The following is an 18,465-nucleotide window of genomic DNA, read 5'->3' on the forward strand; positions in this document are numbered from 1 at the left end:
TTTCTCTTACTATCAAAGCCATTTTATTCTCTCCCCTCATGTCAAAAACAGGATGTCTCTGTTTTCTTTTCTTCCCATTTCCTTTCCTTTCCTATTAACACCATCTCAGTTTCCCCTTAGAAGATCCATCATACAATTGGAACAGGAATAATGCATTGGAATAACTTATATAGTAACATCCAAGTGAACTGGAAGATGTATACCTTGCAACTTGGCTTTACTCACCTAAAACTGGGTTTAACCTCATGTAAACTTTCACTATATCTCAAATGAAATATGAAATTTTTAATTAAACTTTTTACTTTAAGACAGTGACTTAACTCAGAATTCCATTGACAACTCCTTGAGGCAATGTGGAGCATATACATATTTTTTTAAATTTTAAAATATTTGTCAATATTGAAGTCTGGTAGGGTTGCATAATTTATGCTTCATTTTGGTCATGAAAATAAAATTGTACTTGTGTGTAGTGACTTCAAGTTTAAAAATCCCTCTCACATAGACAGTGTGGCTCAATCTTACACTAAGATGCTTTGGTGGAGTATACATCAGCCTGGTCAGATATTCAAAGACGTAGCATGGAGGAGTGTGTAATACTATTAACACAAAACATAACATGGGTCTCATACCGTGATGGTGCATGGCTTATAGCCAGATGCTCCCCCGTCTGCATCCCCATGTGCAAAAAGGAGGGGATGTGGAGGTGATTAAGTCACAGGACTGTGATAGTCATCGGTGGATTAGTCCACAGATGAGCTTATAGCTAAACGTTGGGAAGTGAAGCCTGGCTGGGGGAGGTGCGTCAGTGAGGAATGTGCCCTTGAAGAGTGTAACTCCTTCCTTCTTGCCTGAGTGCTCTCCGCTTCCTGCTTGCCCTGACATTAGGTGTTTTTCATCCGCCATGCCCAGTTGTCACATCATGGTCCCTTGGAGCCAGCCGACTAATGACTGAAACCTCTACAAACTGTGAGTGAAAATAAATCTCTCCTTTAAATTGTTGGTATCTCGTATTTATCCCAGCAACAAAGAAAGTAACTAAAACAGATGGTTAAGCTTGCTTGTGTCAGCTTAGTTGGCTTGGGAGCTGCCAAGAGGATTGACAGAGCATACTTCTGGGTGCGTCTGGTGATTCGTGGAGGTGTGACCTAGAGTACTCTATCCGGTGCTTCACTCCTTCCTCCTTGGCACTGTTCCTCTGCTCTGCTTCCAGGCCACAGTGAGCTAAGCGTCTTTGTTCTGCTGTGCCCTTCTGCCTGCTGCTGTCTTGGAGCCAGCTGACCATGGGCTGAATTTCCTGAAACTACAAGCCTAATTAAACTGCTGCTCCTGCACATCCTATCAGATATTGTGTCCCAGAAATGGGAAGCAGAATAATAATAATAAATAATAATAATAATAATAATAATAATAATAATAATAATAATAATAATAAACTGGTACCAGAGAAGTGGGTTTGTTGCCGTGACTGCAACCAAACATGTGACTTAGAAGCCTTTGGGAATTTGTTTGTGGTGGAATTTGAAAAGATTTGGAGATGCAGACTACAGAAGCCCTTAAATACTGTGAGAACCTCTTACAGTATTGTAGCTCAGCTCTGCAGACCAGAATACTGTTAAAAGTGCCAACAGGAGGCCATTCTCAGGGGTTTTCAGGTGAGAAGAAGAGCTTCATTAGCAATTTGATTAGAAAGTATGTGTGTTTCATTCTGGCAAAAAAAAAAAAATTGCCTATATTTTGCCCACGTTCTAAAATTTTGTAGGAGACCAAGATTATGGGTGGTAGGCTAGTTGTTCTGGTGGAGGAAATTCAAAAGCAACCTAACATTCAGACTGGTACGGATAATGATGACTTCTTTTAGCCAGATTTATGGTGAGAATTGGGGAGGGGGTAGAAAAACTTGAAAAACTTTCTGAGCCAGAAAGAACCATGTATACAGTTTGGGTTAAAGAGGGTGTAGGTGACGAGAATAGTGCCATTAAAAAGAAATCAAGACTTTTTACTAGGGCAAAAGAAAGATGCCTTAAGGAAAACTCAGAAATCAGCCACCCAGTACAGGTTTAAGAGTACCAAAGTGTAAACCTCTCTTTTGAGAAGACAATCCCTGGGCCCCCTGCTCAAAAAGGGCCTCCTAAGAAATTGGTTTCCTGGAATTCATTTCACTGTGCTCAGCTTTCCAAGCACTCAGAATACACTTCAGGAATGATCCAAGGCAGGGAAGGCCACAACTCTCACTGAGAGCAGGCCTTAACATTGTCCACGTGTTGCCTTTCTGAGTGATGCGCAGAATATAAGAGTTATAGTGTCCAAAAGACTCCACCATATTTCAAAGGAAGGCTTGGGAGGCCAGGCAAGGAGAAGAGAGTACATGAGGATGTGGGAATGAAGCTGAAGGCACAGTGGAGACCACAGTAAGCTGGAAATGCCAGGAACATAGAACATTTGCCAAGTAGGCCTGTAGGAAGCAAGTGGAGTCAGCCCAAGAGAAAGCCCAGGGGAGCTGCGATTGACAATGCTTTTTAGAACTTATATTTCATGATCATGTGCCCCAGATGCCACACATGGAGCTAAAAGATGCAATGTTTTCCTTTATGGGTTTCAGTCTTACTTTTATCCAGTTCTTTTTTGTTCCTCTATTTTTCCTTTTTGAAATGGGAATCTTTATCCTGTAGCATTTTATATTTGGAATATGTAACTTGATTTTTTTTTACAGTTTCCTAAGAGTTTTCCTTGAGTCTTAGAGGAAGCTTTGCGTTGGATTTTTTTAAAAAAACACTGGAAGAGTTGGGACTCTGGGGAAGGTAAAACTGTATTATCTGTGGTATGCAGGATAATTATAACACTTTAGGTGGAATTATTAACTTCTTATTTTGTATATTTGGGGATTAAGTGGTTTAAGGATATGTGATTGGGTATGAGGTTGACAAGTAAGATGTAATGATTAAGCTTGATTGTGTCAACTTGATTGGCTGGGGAGCCACGTAGGGAATTGTTACAGCACATTGATGGCTATGTCTGGGTAAGTCATGGAAGCATGAAATTGGGTTCTGTGTATGGTTCTTGGTCACTTTCTCTCTAGCTCTGTGGCCCTGCTCTGCTTCCCAGTCACCATGAACGATTCATCTTTTCTCTGACTCTCGCTTCTGCCATGATGTTTCTGACTTGGAGCCAGCTAACCATTGATTGAATCCCATAAAACTGTAAGCCAAATCAAACTTTTGTTTCTTTAAATTGTTGATGTTGGGTGTTGTGTCACAGCAACAAAAAACTATGACATTTATTAAGAATTTATTATATACCCAAAATAATGTTAAGCTTTTAAGCGCATCATTGGTATACTTTCATTGAAGATCTATAACAACCTTCAGACATAGATTCTATAAGTGGAATCTGAGGCTCATAGAGGTTGAGAAACATTTTTCAAGACACCATAGATGGAAATTGGCAGATCTTGCATGACTTCAAGCATCAGAATTTCCTGCAAAGTTGTTGATAGTAAAGCCAGGTTCTTAAATCACTTGGACTCACTCTGAATCACAGCTCATTTCAAAATATCTTCTCTGTAAAATACTTATCATGATATTAACAGCATGTTTGAACCACAAACTCGGTTACAATAATAGGCTATTTATAATGTTGAGATATAAACTTTAGTGTATTTTCTTAATGCAATTTCCCAAATTTTATTATATACATTCACAAAGTTTAAAGTTAATTAATAAAAATATATACATACAAGAATGTAACACTGTTTTGGAAGGTTGAAAATTCATTGACCCATCTAGTCAAATGAGTTACAGTTTGGTCTAATATGGAAGATGTTAAAGTCACAATAACCAAAAAGTAGAGAGCAAAGAAAGGAGTCAGGGGAGAGATGTGTCCTTCCATTTCACACCCCTAGTGATCCACTGCTAACAAGTTCCCACCTTCTAAAAACTCACTTAGCCATAAAATCACCATTGGTTTAATCCACTAAAGAATATAGTGCCTCGTAATCAAATTATCTTCTAAAGGCTCCACCTCTGAACACTCAAAGGCTTTTGGGGAATGCTGTATATCTAAAATATAACCCTCTATCTCTATGCTGCAAAAACCCATGTCTGTTTTTATATGTAAAGTAACTTTAGTCCACCTCTAAGAGTCACCAAAGTTTTAACAGTTTGAGCACTGCTGAAAAGTTCCAGTCCAAAGTTCATCTGAGACTTGAGGCAAACACTTAGCTGGGAAGCACTTTAAAAATCAAAAAGAATGTTAAACACTGCTGACATCTAAGGACACAGAAGAAACATTACCATTCTAGAAAGGAAAAATAGGGATAGAAATCAAGCAACCAAAACAAGACCGGAATTTACCAGAGCAAACATTAATTCCTATAACTTCATATCTAGTAAGATGTCAATTCAAAGAACTTGGTCAGGTGTTCACCTTAGAAGCACATACACCAAGGACTTCGTCAGTCCTGTTTGTTTGACACTGCTGATTGCAATCTGCATGTTCTCTCTCTTGAGGTAGCTCAGACCACTGCCTGCAGCTTTCCTCAGTAGATGTTCCTCATTACTAGCATTCCCAATGGTCACCACTCTAATTTATAGTTTTACTCTCACAGCTTCATGTACTTCTCTTTCAGAGGCACCCTACTTTTTTCTGAAATCTGGGTGGAAGCTTCCTCCTAAATCTTACATTATGTATATGTGTAAAAACAGTATCACATGGATGACATCAAGGTCTGTCATCAGCTTGAGCAGTAGTGAGACTTTCCTGGATCATGACTGTAGGATTTTCTGAGGGCCTGCATGGCTGAACTCAAGGAAACTCCTTTCCAGTTGATCCTGAATGAGCTGGACCTTTTAGGGCACTCTTTTTTTGTTTGTTTGTTTGTTTGTTTTGGTACTGGGGATTGAACTTGGGTCCTTGTGCTTGCAAGGCAGGCCACTGAACTGCTGAGTTAAATCCCTGGCCCGTTAGGGCACTCTTATCAATGCAAAATCTTTCAATTTTACACTTTGAATCTATGAAGGGTGCTATCTTTCTGATTCAGGATGCTCTCAAGGTACCTTTTCTTTTGTCTTGAAACAAAGTATTTAGTTTGTTTGTTTGTTTGTTTGTTTGTTTGTTTTGAGACAGGGTCTCACTATGTAGTTGAGACTGAACTGGAACTCACTGTGTAGCACAGGCTGGTCTCGAACTCACAGCAATCCTCCTGCCTCAGCATCCCAAGTGCTGGGATTATAGGAGTGTGACACCATGCTCTTCAGTATTTAGCTTTTTAAAACTGCTAATCTTTAAGCAAGTAAGATGTTCTCCAGCCCCAAATTTATAGGTGCTTTTTTTAAACTAAGAACAAAAGATTTTCAAATTAATTACCTCTGCTTTTAACTCTTGATTCTCAAATTAAATATGGCTAAAAGCAGCTAGCAGTACTCATGCCCTAGCCAGAGTGTTGGACTGCCTTGACATTTCCCCAACTAGACGAATTTTTCTTCTGCCCTTAGTGCAGTCTTCTGTAAAGTCTCATGACCTGGGAAAAATATACACACATTTTCTGCCAGGAAAAAAAAACTGACTTTAACTACCAATGGAATCATTTTTCTCTATTGAAATCTCTGAGCCCAACATTTACTGCTTGTATTTTTGTCAGCAGTTTGATCTTCTGATTTCTGTCCAGAATTTCCCATCAACCTTAGCTTGGAGCACTCTAGAGGTACTCTAGCCGCGATCCTCAAATCTCCTCCTACAAGCCAGTTCCAAGGACTTCAGAAGCACACAGTCAGGTATAGTCATGGCATCAACCCCACTTCTTTGGTACCAAAATCTGCCTTAGTCACTTTCTCATAATGGAGACAAAAACTTAAATCCAACACCTTAAAGGAGAAGAGATTAATTTTGGTTCATATTTTCAGTCCAAGGTCAGCTGGTTTCTAGGCAAAAGTGATCTGGTGAAGAAAAGGTGCTCACATAATGGTTATGAGGAAGTAGAGAGCAAAGGAGGAGAGACGCACCCTTCTAGTCACAACTCCAGTGAACCACCTCTAACCCAAGCTGCTGCGCAGTACATTCAGTCTCGATACAGCATATTCACTTTTAATTCACCATTTTCTTGACTGACTACATGACTCCCCTTGGGGGAGCCCAAGAAATCCTAATTGTGCTTTGTAAAAGCTGTTTGTTCTTAGAAACCATCCTGTTGCTGGACTACATGTATGATCATGAAATTTTGTGATTGCAACAATGAAAATCAAGGCTGTCATCATAGCCACCTTGGACACACCTAACTATGGTAAAAAACTCAAAAAAAAAAAAAAGAAATCACTGCAATGTTCAAGTCTCCACAGTAGTATTTACTATAAGTGATCTGGCTATACTTTTCCAAAGCCAGAGAGCCTTTCTTTTAACATGCTTTTCTTATGGAAAACAGTCGAAGATGAGGACCCCTAAAGATAGGTCATGTGAGTTGAAGGTCGTAAGGTCACAACGAACACAGGAATTAGCATAGTGAAGTTAAATGGATAATTGTGAATTTGAGAATACAGTTAAAAGTTGTAGAATATTTACACCAAATCCAAAATGCAATTGTTGGAGAGGTTGACTGGAGTCTACAGTACTGAGCGTTAATAAGTTGTTAGCTAAAGTTCAAAAGTGTCACGTGTCTGGACAAGAAGTTTAGAAGATCATTGTGAGGGAAAAAAAGGTGAATTGACTGCCAGAATCCTTTTTCATGATCCTGTGCATTTATAAAGGTTGTTTCTTCTGCTTGGAATATCTTTACAACTACCCATTTGCCTGTCAAACTCCTGTACCTTTTCAAAGTACCTGTTCAAATCTCAACTACTCTATGACTCATTACCTATGAATCATGTCAAATTAATTCTTTCAAGCTTTCCAATCTTATAGCATTTTATTCGTACCTGATTATAACATTTAACAGATTGAAGTGTATCTATGTTTTTACAAATGCATCTCTCCATTATACTGGGGATTTGTCATTGATAGCTACCAGGCCACAATCTTTACGGTAAGCACCAGGCATACCACTGCCAGTCATGTAGCCAATTTACAGCATTATATTTATTAATTTAAATAACAGATAAATAAGTCACAGCCACCAGGAGAACATACAGAAAGGCATAATTAATTCCTATGCAAGAGGTTGGAAGAACATCACTTAAAGAAATCAGATGAATCAGAATTTGGGGAATCTGAGGTATGAGAGGAGATAGGATGATGGAGAGAGGAAGGGGAAATAAAAATTATTAGGGTGAGATGTGTATTTCCAGTATGCCAAGATGACAATAATTACTGTACGTAACAGACATATATGAATAAAAAAGGGATTCACAATCATCTACTAATAAAAAGAAACTAACTTAAAAACAAAATCAATGAATTTAAAAAGAGATGTATATTTTCACTAATCACAGATTTAAAACCGTCCAGGCTGAGTAAACCATAGAAGCAGACGCACATGTCCTGAAAAGTCTAACAGCATTCAGAGATGGTATGGATTCATCATTCATTAGTGAATTCAGATTTATTGATCATCTCTTTATCTCAGGCATTATTCTAACTATAGAGAAAAATATAATAATACTACATTATTGCACCTCCCAAAGGAACATTCGTAACAAGAGAAAACAAACACAAAAAGAGAGAAAAATCATTATAGAACATGGACGTGCTGCTGCTGAAACATAAACTAAGCCATGGGGTAGAACAAAGAACCTGAGAAAATTAACCAAATGCAGGGCTTCTATGAAGCACCTAAAGAGTGATATTTCTTTGAGCATTTATAGGTGAGGAATGAAGAAATGGTCCTTCTAGAAAAATAAAGAACAGTTGTACAAATGCTTTTAAGAGGTCTTTTCTTACAGGTCTTTTCCAAAATAAGGAACAAATCTCATTTTGTAGATAATAGCAGGTCAATAAAAGTTTTTAAAGTACAAAGAGATATGACCATATGTATTTTAGGAGGAGAAAATACTTGCTTATGCTATGCTAGAAGGGAAAAGCACTAGATATGTGAACCAGATAAGAGGTTTTCTGTTCAGGAAGCAATCAAGAAAAAATAAAAATAAGAGAAGAAAAGTAGCCAAGAGAACTGGAATAACAGACCAAGTATGTCAAAAGCTTTAAATTGATTTAATAAGTAATTAAAGATATTGAAGAGAGAACATAACTTGATTTAATTAGCTAACATTTTGGGAAGATGTTTGTTGTGATAATATGAATGTTAGATTAGAAAGGCAAAAGAAAAAAATCAGAATTAATTTTTGGGAATTTGTTATTAAAGCCTAGATAAGAGACGATAAGGACTCAGGCTAGAATTATGAAAGAGAAAATAGAAATCAAAGGAAGAATGATAGAACTGATTGTTTGATGTAAGAAAATTATTGATTGATTGATCAGATACATCATTTTTCAAATATCATGCACCAAGCACTTCACTTGGCTCTAAGTATTCTAGAAAGAATAAAATAAATACCCACACCCAGAGCATATGGTTTAGTGTAAGAAAAAGATAATTTAAGTAAACAGAAGAAGAGATATTAAATATTATTTCAAAAAAATAGAAGGTGCTAAGGAAATACATATCTACAGCATACCCTTGACCTATGGAGCTATGAGATGGTGAGGTTTAGTATGAAACCTAGAGTAAATGGACATGAATCAGATAGAATCAGAAGGAGTATTTTTGACAGAAGGAACAGCATTTGGGTGGAGGCAGGGATTTAGCTCAGTGGCACCACTGCCAGACTTGCAAGAACTGGACTTTGATCCCCCACACCAAAAAAAAAAAAAAAAAAAAAAAAAAAAAAAAAAAAGAAAGTGAAAGAAAGTAACTAAAAGCTGAGTGAAGGTAAGGAAATGGAGGGTACAAATGGAAGAAATTCACCCAAGAAGCTTGACTTGTCAAAGCCATGCTTTATCAGAAATTCAATGAGGAAGTGAAAATATGTACATTTTGAAAATGCACTTAAAATAGCTACAATAGTAAAATAATATATTCTTGTAATCACAGCCTCATCTAAAATACAGCAATCTTATCACCCCACAGTTCCTTCATGCCTCCTTCAAATCCATCTCCCAAGGAAACCACTGTTCTAATTTGTGTCAACACAGATTATGTTTGTTTCTCTACAGTTTTACATGAACAGAAATACACAGTGTTTTCTGCCTACCTTCTTTCATTCAACATAATATTCCTGAGATTTAACAACTTGTGGCATGGATCAGCAATTTGTTGCTTTTTAGTGTTAAGTAGTACAGATGCTTCTTGAGTTGGAGAGGATTTCCTGCTGACAGTTGAGTTACTGAAAGACAAAATTCACTTTAGCTACCTCCCCTACTGAACATCACAACTTAGCAATAGAGCATAGGGTTGAGCATGGGCTGTTTCCTCTCGAGGCTGTGTGGATGACCAGAACTGCAGCTTATTTCCGCTGACCAGAATCAGCACAGAGCATCCTATTCCATAGTGTTGGCCTGGAAAACAGTCAAAACCCAAACTCTGAAGTCTGCTTCCTACAAAATGAGTATCACTTTCACACTATGGTAAGGCTGACAAATTGTTGGGGAACCATGACTAAGTCTAGGATTTCCCGTATTACATTGCATGACTATGTTAACTCTCGGTTATCTATTCATCTGCTGGTGACTATTTGAGTTTATTGTTCTTGAGCAAGTCTTTTTGTGAACTTATCTTTTTCTTTTTCTAAGACTACTGGATCACAAGTTACGTGTATTTTGACATTATAAAAAAAAAGCCAAATTGTTGCAACGTGGTTGTATCATTTTGTTTTCCCATGAAGAGTTTATAAGAGTACCATTTATTCTGCATCCTTTCCAGCGGTTTACATTTTCAATCATTTGTAATTCTAGTAATTCTGGAGCTTTAAAGTTTTAGTTTCTCATTCTTTGATAACTAATGATTGTAAACATTATTCCATAAACTTATTAGTTCTTTATATATTTTGTCTTTGTCTGAAAGGCTTGGGATTTTATAGGAGAAAGGGTGAAAATGTTTAAGTGAATAAAACCAAAAATATGAGGGAGAACTTCCACATATAAGTAAAATGTAGTAAGTTCCTAGTGAAAACTGCATATGCAGAGCTTGTAACTTCTATTACTAACTTTGGAATATCAACATTTTTGCTTTTCTAATCTTGTCAGGGATTCAGAAATATTCTGACTTTAAAATTGATGCTATAATTTTGAGAACATCTAGAAAATCTCAGATGATAGTGTATAATTATTCAAAACCACATCTTCTACTATAGATCATTTTGAAATTGCATAATATTTTTTCCCAAGGAAAATGTCTCATATTTAACAAGGGCCACTCGGTCACTTAAGTTCAAAGTATTACATATCTATTAAGCCTTAAGGAAAGATAAACTTGAGACCTTTCTTGGTAAATAGATGCAGCTTGAAACCGTATTCTTAAGTAAAAAAATCAGACGTGTAAATATCACATTGTCTTTCTTATATGAGAGACTGAAAGTGCAAATAAAGACCAAAAAGTATAATAGATATTGTGAGATAGAAATAAATGTTCAAAATTATTCTGAATATGAGATACTTTGTTAATAATTAAAATGTTTTATGCAAATAAAGGTATAGTATTATTAGAAAATAGTTGAGAATAGTTTTACTAATGAAAATATATTCTTTTAAATTCATGATATACAGTGTATTTACCATGCTATTCTTCAATTATTTTTGTTATGAAAAATTATTTTATAGGGCGACTTTTATGTTTTCTTTATTATCTACCTACTTGTATTACATTAAAATAAAAATTTTAAAAATTTAAGTGGTACATATATGAAAACAGTTATAAATTAAATCAAATGGGCTTTATAGGTCAAACAGTTTGTTTTTAAACATTGTAAGATAAATGCATAACCTACATTTAGTAAGACTATATAAAATATGTTGCTTACCAGAGTTGGCAGAGGGTGAACTATCTTGCAAAAGTAAGAGAACTTAAATGTTTGCCTATAAAGCTAGTAACACCTATATTTTGCCATTTGAAAATTGTTTTCTAATGAACACTTCAAATGGGTAGTATATGTTATAGAGAAACTTAGAAGATGTTGAATTGTGCACATGTATTAAAAGACTGTACTTTTATGCAATACAATCCGTAAATGGTAGAAGTAAAGAAAACAGAAGTGGAAGATTTGTTTCAGTTAGACTTTACTTTCTGTAGCACTGACTTGCCTCAACTTCTCTCCCACAGGTCCATCATGTAATCAATGCTCAAGTACAAGGAGAGTGTCATTTTCAGCTTTTTGCAGTGGACCACAACAAAGCAAAGTTTCCCCAGGACAAAGTTCGGCTGCTTTCTCATTCCCTTCTTCTGTCGTGAAGACTATTCTCCAAATCAAACAAGCAAAGAAGAGAATTATAGGCTGTATTTTAGGATTGTTAAAGGTTTTTCTGTTTCTGACAGTTTGGCTTTCTTTTGTCATTTTCTCACTTAAATGTTGTAAACTCAGAAAGTGCTAAGCTAAGATTCTTTATGTAGTGTTACACATGCCATAAGACAATATTATTTTACCATGTCAAAGTTGTTTGCACCATTTGGAGCACATCTATCACCAAAACTCAATTAAAGGGAGTCTTTCTATCTTCAACTAAAACAAACTGTTTACTTAGATTTGCTCAGTGTTTATTTCGCAAGAGGTGGGAGACCCAAATAGCACAGTAACATAGGTGTCTGGGGATATACCAGGGGTCAAAAAATTTAACCCAAAGAAGAAGGCCGGCTTTAGGGTTGCAACAAGAAACTTTCTTTTTCTTTTAGCAAGTAAATGGCAGCATTATAATGCTATTCATACCTCACTGGTGTCCTAACAATTCCTCTATTCACACTGAAAAGGGATATATTCTCTTTGTTGCAAAGTATTAAATTTGTCCCTTGAGATTAGTGTGTAGGCAGTTTTAAAGGATGAAACAGGATTAGATAAGATTTCTTTACTGAGAAAAAGTACAGAAACAGTGAAGCAGAAAAACCTCTTGTATTACTTGTATTGAAAAAAATCTTTTGTTTTAACACTTCAAATCACAAGTTGAATTTATTGCATTATTAGTTGACAAATGTTTCTTTGTGGGGTCTTGTGCAAGGTAGGCAAGTTATAAATAGCAAAAAATGACATTTATGTCAATTGTATTAGAATTTTTATACCTTTGAAATCCAGAGAAGGCATTCATAATTTAAACATGTTTTAAGAGATGGTATCAGAAAAGTTATAAATGCTCCTGTCTTTTTTTTAATGCTATTTTGAAAAGTTGAAGATTATATTACATATTTGTTGAATTCAGTTTCATATTTGTTAGGTTTTAAAGTGTCAAAATTATGTTTAGGACAATTCTAGAAAATATTTTGGTGTTTCCTTTGAATTTCACTATGCGTTTTCATTTAACCTTGTATGCAACAGGACAATATAAATGAACGTTATGTTTAAGGAAATAGGAAGATATTCTTTTTTAACTTTTATTTTTATTGGTACATGCTTGCAGTACATAATTATATCCTCGTAGGGAATTGGTACATGGACATAACACATCTTTAGAAGGAAAAATAGTCTGCAATAATATGTTGTTTCTCCAGTTTTATAAATTTGGTGTTATGGATCTTTCCCAATTACTATGGAATTGCGTGGTACAGTATTTTTGTGTTGTTTTTTCCTTTTACACTGTAGGGCAGAGAGTGAGTCTTTTTTAGGATACAGTAGTTTCTTGCTTTAGACCTTTATACATCATTATACAACTTATGCTTTTGATGAGTGTTACTAACTACAAGGAAAATTTTTCTTTAAAAAAACATGCAAAAGTTTTTTTCTTAGAGAGTGAAAAAAGCCCTTACTGTCGAGCATTATGTTTTTGCCATGTGTACAGATTTTAAAGCTTAAAAGAAAAAAATGGAAACTATACGATTTCTGCTAACAGCTCCCCTCCAAATTCCTTTGTGTGTTGATGGCACTTCGTCCCCTGCAAACCGGGAACCCTTCCGCATGCACTTTCGTCCTTTCGCATCGCTTTCAGGTTATCAATCTTCTGGGCACAGCTCTGCTGCGTCAGCCCCGCTCACAGACTGCCTTTGCTTTCCTACTGCCTCTAGAACAGAACCCACTCTCTGACTTGATGTTCACAGGCCCCCACCCTACTTAAACCTCCCACCACCATTTCTCCAGTTAATTTCATACCAGACTCATTAACAGCCCCTACCTCAACTCCAGTATTTTTAGCAAGTGCCCATACATATCACTGTGCTTTGGAACTTTTCAGTGCATCACTCACATTCTTCTTGGTTCCTGTCTATCTTTGCAGTGTTTGTCTTGTCTGTTTCACACTTCACTTGCTCTTACCTAACCACAGAAAATGCTTGCTGGTTTGTTTCTGGTAGGTACCACTGTGGTAGCTCACAATGTGAAGGCGTTCTGTTACAATGAGCTTTGTTTGCCTGGGAATTTTTAAGTCCTTTGAAAGAGGCTTTGTCATAAATTATCACGCCTTCAGGTTTCTCCCTGCTCAATGGTTCTGCAATATTTGAGTGTTTCTCCTGATTTCCACTTATTCCTAATTCAAAACAGAAATGAAAAGCATTGATGTTTAACAAAAATGATTGACATGATAATTTTTAATTGTGCAATTTTTATACAAAAAATCTGAATGTTTGTAAACACTCAGGTATTGCACTAGATGTTAGGTGTTTTGTTGTCATTGCTGTTGTTGTCTTCTTTTTCAACCTGATTTTTGAGGTCATGCCAGTAGAATCCTGAGGTTTTATGCTATTATAAAACAAGAACCAAACTAACTTCTCTCCATTTCTTACACTTTCATGAATATCTCAATGATTCTTTCAGTTCTAGAAAACTGGAACTCAGAGCCTTCACTCTGAGCTACATCCCTGACCTTATTTTTCTTTTAGTTTTAAAATGGTCTCACTAAGCTGCCCAGGTGGGACTCGAACTTGCAATCCTCCTGCCTTAGCCTCCCAAAGTACTGGGGTTACAGACACATTTTGACTCTTTTGCACACATCTCGTTTTAGTTAATTTCCAGTCAAATAACATTTAAGGGGATATACTGTATTGATGTTGGACATTATTTCTGTGAAAATGCCTGAAGTAGTGTTTTAGAAAAAGCAAAACATAAATGTAGGATAAAATGTATAAACATTGGATGGTTTGGAAATGAGAAAGAAAGATTTGGAGACATTAATACAATATTTTAAAGTAATTATTTTTGGGGGGCTGGGCATTTAGCTCAGCGGTTCCAAGCCTGCCTGGCAAGTGCAAGGACCCGAGTTCGATCCCCAGTACCAAAAAATAATAATAATAATAATGATAGAGTAATTATTTTTTCTATGTTCATGCTCAGACCACAGCAGTCACTAGTGTGAGAACATGGGCACAGGCTTGAAAGGTGGAACCATCTGATTTCCATTGTTGATGAAGACACTATGGTAGTTCACTGTGTGGTTACTTGAAGCAACTTCAAAGATCTTAGGAGTTATAAGAGATAAGGTTTTAGTTTATAATCCTTTTCACAAGTTACTTATACTTGATAGTCTCCACCTAGCTCTCCTTTTGAAAAGAAAATTCTGCTAAACTGTTATGAAAAAACATTTTTTTTTTACCATTTCAGGGACTTGACAAACAAATGTGCAATGTCTCCTACTTCAGTCATTGGCCATGAACCACCACAGAACAACTGCATTACTAAGAAACTTGCACCAAAAGACCTTGCCCAAGTCAATAGAGGTATGTATGGTAAACAAAGGCTATGAGACTCATTTCTGTTTTTTTTTTGTTTTTTTGTTTTTTTTTTTTGGTACAAGGGGATTGAACTCGGGTCCTTGCACTTGAGAGGTAGGCAGCAGAACCACTGAGCTAAGTCCCCAGCCTTTGTGTCTGACCTTTTTCTCTCAGAGTATACTTGAAATACACTTTCACTAAGATGATTAGATTTTTATAATTTATATTTTACATAGTGCAGCATAGCTTTTGTTTCCTGATTTTTTTATCAGATCGTTGAAGATTCCTGTAGCCGTGCTTCATGAAATTTGTTCATTAGATAAAGTTGACACACTGAGTTAGAAGTGCAGCAGGACTTCAATATTTGGAAGCAATGATTTAAGGTTCCAATATCCAGGAGAAAAGATGAAAAGAAGTCTCAGAATCTCTCCCAGAATTCAGAGGATTTTTAAATAGTGGGCACTATTGATTTTTATCATCCTACAGCTACCATTCATTGGGTGCTTCACAGGGACTGGGGACTGTGCTTCTTACATATATGTACAGACTTATTTCATCACTATAGTGATGTAATGGGTAGACATTCCTATCTTCATTTTGAAGGGGATAAACTGAGACTTAAGTAATAGGTCCAAACACACAAATGATGCAGGGTCAAATTGAGGTTTGAACTCATATATCTTTTATAAAACACCCAAGTTCCTGATTGCTACTACCACTGTTTAAAATTACTGGTTCTAATATTACTTTTAAAAATAATACTTGAGATCTATTGAAAATTGTCTAACTATCATCAGATATACTACATTTGATAGCTCATTCAGTTTTAATACTATTTGACAGAGGGTGTTATTAAGTGTATTTTACCATGAAGGTAAGGAAATTTAGAGAGTTATACAATGGTCTCAAGACTGCCTGTTACAGAAGAAGTCAAAGCAAGTTGTCAGGTTGGGGAGACTGGTTTCATCCACTGCTCCATACTCCTTCTCATCATGTCCTTTGTTTTGTGGATACATAGCTATTCTTACATTCATTAGCCAGGAGAGGATAAGCAATGTGCTACAACAAGTGAATCCATATATCAGTGCCTTACAACAGCAGAAAGTTATTTCTTACTCATACTTTCTGTGCATGGCAGTTGTGATTATATTCCAAATGTGCATTTCAGGAGCCAGACTGACAAGACAGACACCTTGCAAGACCCAGTTGCAGAACAAAGGAATAAAATATACTATTATATGATGGCTTGTAAACTTCTGCATAGAGATTATATGGCCATTCTTTGTTTTTGAGATGGGTCCCCTTATATAATTCAGGCTGGCCTCTCAAGGTCAGAATTACAGGTATGTGTCACCATGCCGGGCAACATGGCCACTCTTGAATACAGCTGAATGGAGATAAATAATCCTCTCACACTGATGGACTCCACAGAGACAGAATCAGTCTGTTTGGGAAATAATGGTACTGTACAGCAATGTACAGCAAGGATGAGTATATTCACCCACAAGATGACGGAGCGGTGCTTTGTTGAGATTATCCCTCTTTGATAGCATCAGCTATTAGATTACTAGGGAAAGATGTACAAGGCAGTCAAGCAGTTTTTAAGAGTGAAGAGAAAAATTGATGGGCAAATATATTTCTCATTATGATAGGAAGTCCACTATTCATACTTTAGGGACTTTGGCTTGATAAAAGATAACTAATGATGAGAATTAGTTGAAAAGCACCAAAATAGAATTGACAAAAACAGAAATTACCATATGCTGCTGATAACTGGTATATTTGAAACACCTTAAATATTTACAAAGCTATATCTATAATGATTGATATATATTGCATTGCTTATAATAGAAAAAATCAAAATAAACGAAATATCTACTGATAGGCAGTGTGTTAAATGCATTACACTTGTGTAAATAGGACTCTACACAGCAATGCAAAATAACTAATTCATTTCTAATCTTTCTCGTCTTGTTGAAACAGTGTCTTGCTATATTATTCAAGCTGGTCTTGAATTTGTGTCAGTCCTTCTGTCTCAGCCTCCAGAGTGCTGAGAATACAGGTATACACCCTCATGCCTGGCTCAATAACTAATTTTCTATTTTTTCCTCTCATTGAGTTTATTGGTACATTTTAGGTATACAGTACAGTTATATTCATCATTGGGATCTTGCACCTTTACATAATAGGTCTTGGTTCTCATTTTTTCTCCTTTTCCCTGCCCTCCCTTCACCCCCTCATACCCTCTCCACTTACAAACACTTTATTTCCATTTTTTCATTTTCTCATATTTTTTCTTTTCCCTTATTACCTTTCCCCTAACCCTCACCCTTTCCCCACACCTTTAGCCCCTTTCTTTCTATTTCACATTGTCATATATATCAGTAGGATCTTATGTACTATTATAGTTTTTCACACCAGAGAAACTATTATTCTGTATTTACACATGTGTGACATATATTTCACTTAGAAGTATATCCTCAATATGTATCCATTTCCCTATGAAAGAATTAATTCCTCAATCTTTATGGCTGAGTAATATTCCATTTTATAGAAAAACCACATCTTCTTTATTCAGTCTGCAACTGATGGGCAAATGGGCTGTTTCCAATTTTAGCTATTAAAAACTGTGCCACTATAAACATGGGTGAGCATATACCATTGTGATATGATTCTTTTAATTTTTTTGGAAAGATACCCAGCAGAGGGATGGCTGGGTCAAATGGAACCTCTAGTCCCAGCTCTTTGAGGTATCTCCATATTGATTTCCATTGTGGTAGCACCAGTCTGCATTCCCACCAACAATGGAGAAGGGTTCCTTTCTCCCCAAAACCCTGCCAACATTTGTCAATAACTAATATTTAATGCTACAAAAATTGTTATAGAATATAAGTCAAGTCATAAAATAGTATCATTGTATGATCTTTCTTTTATAATATGAATATATTTTATATAAAAGTGTATATTCCAAAAATGACCAGTATGTTTAAAGATAATTCTGAGTAATAATTTTAAAAATTTTGTTTTATTTTCCATGCTAGAGAAGAAACAGAACCTTGGTGACAGTTTCTAAATGATATATATTTAACATGTATATCTTAAGATAAAAAGAATTTTAAAAGGATATTTTAAAATAAAAAAGAATCTTAACTAAAATAATAAATTAAAGGACATGAGGAATGTGTATATAATTTGAGAAACACTAAGTAAAACTGTATGTTTCCAGTCATAAAGAAAACACCTAAATTCAGATAACTCAATTTAAACTGTCAGATCAGTTGGGAAAATTTAATGATCTCTTTTCACTTCTCCTCTTTCCATCCAATATTAGTCACATGTGTGTATACAGTTCCCTCTTTACACACATCTCCTGCACCAAGTTTTACATGATCCTCCAACTCCCCTTTCTCATAGTTCCAGATAGACAGGAAACTACTTACATACTTTCTCTGCCATTAAATTATCAGCAACTTGGTAGCAAGGATGGAAGCTTGCTCCCCTTGTTAATAATTTTCAATTGTCCATATTTCCCCCACCTTTCACGCAGTTTCTTTCCAAAATTGAAATGAAGTCAGCCATAGTGGTGCGTGCCTATAATTTCAGCTACTCCAATGGCTGAGGTGGGAGGATTGAAAGTTTAAGATCAGTCTGGGAAGCTTAGTGAAGCCCCATTTCAAGTAAAATAAAAAGTTCTGTGTATGAACACT

General features: G+C 36.0%; 1 long non-coding RNA gene across 2 annotated transcripts in view; it reads left to right on the top strand.

The window, feature by feature from the left end:
• The window catches only part of LOC104868671, a 16,934-nt gene extending 567 nt beyond the window's left edge, over nucleotides 1-16,367 (top strand). Inside the window, exons 1-4 of one of the 2 annotated variants that reach the window (XR_782068.1) lie at nucleotides 859-966; nucleotides 11,237-11,430; nucleotides 14,649-14,764; nucleotides 15,927-16,367. This is a non-coding gene — a long non-coding RNA (uncharacterized LOC104868671). Of the gene's footprint in view, nucleotides 1-858; nucleotides 967-11,236; nucleotides 11,431-14,648; nucleotides 14,765-15,926 lie in introns of those variants that run through there. The other variant, XR_782067.1, reaches the window with a different exon arrangement.
• Nucleotides 16,368-18,465: the final 2,098 nt, after the last annotated feature.

Source organism: Fukomys damarensis, unplaced genomic scaffold (assembly GCF_012274545.1).
Source record: "Fukomys damarensis isolate Sample0158 unplaced genomic scaffold, DMR_v1.0_HiC HiC_scaffold_17, whole genome shotgun sequence".
Classification (NCBI taxonomy): Eukaryota; Metazoa; Chordata; class Mammalia; order Rodentia; family Bathyergidae; genus Fukomys; species Fukomys damarensis.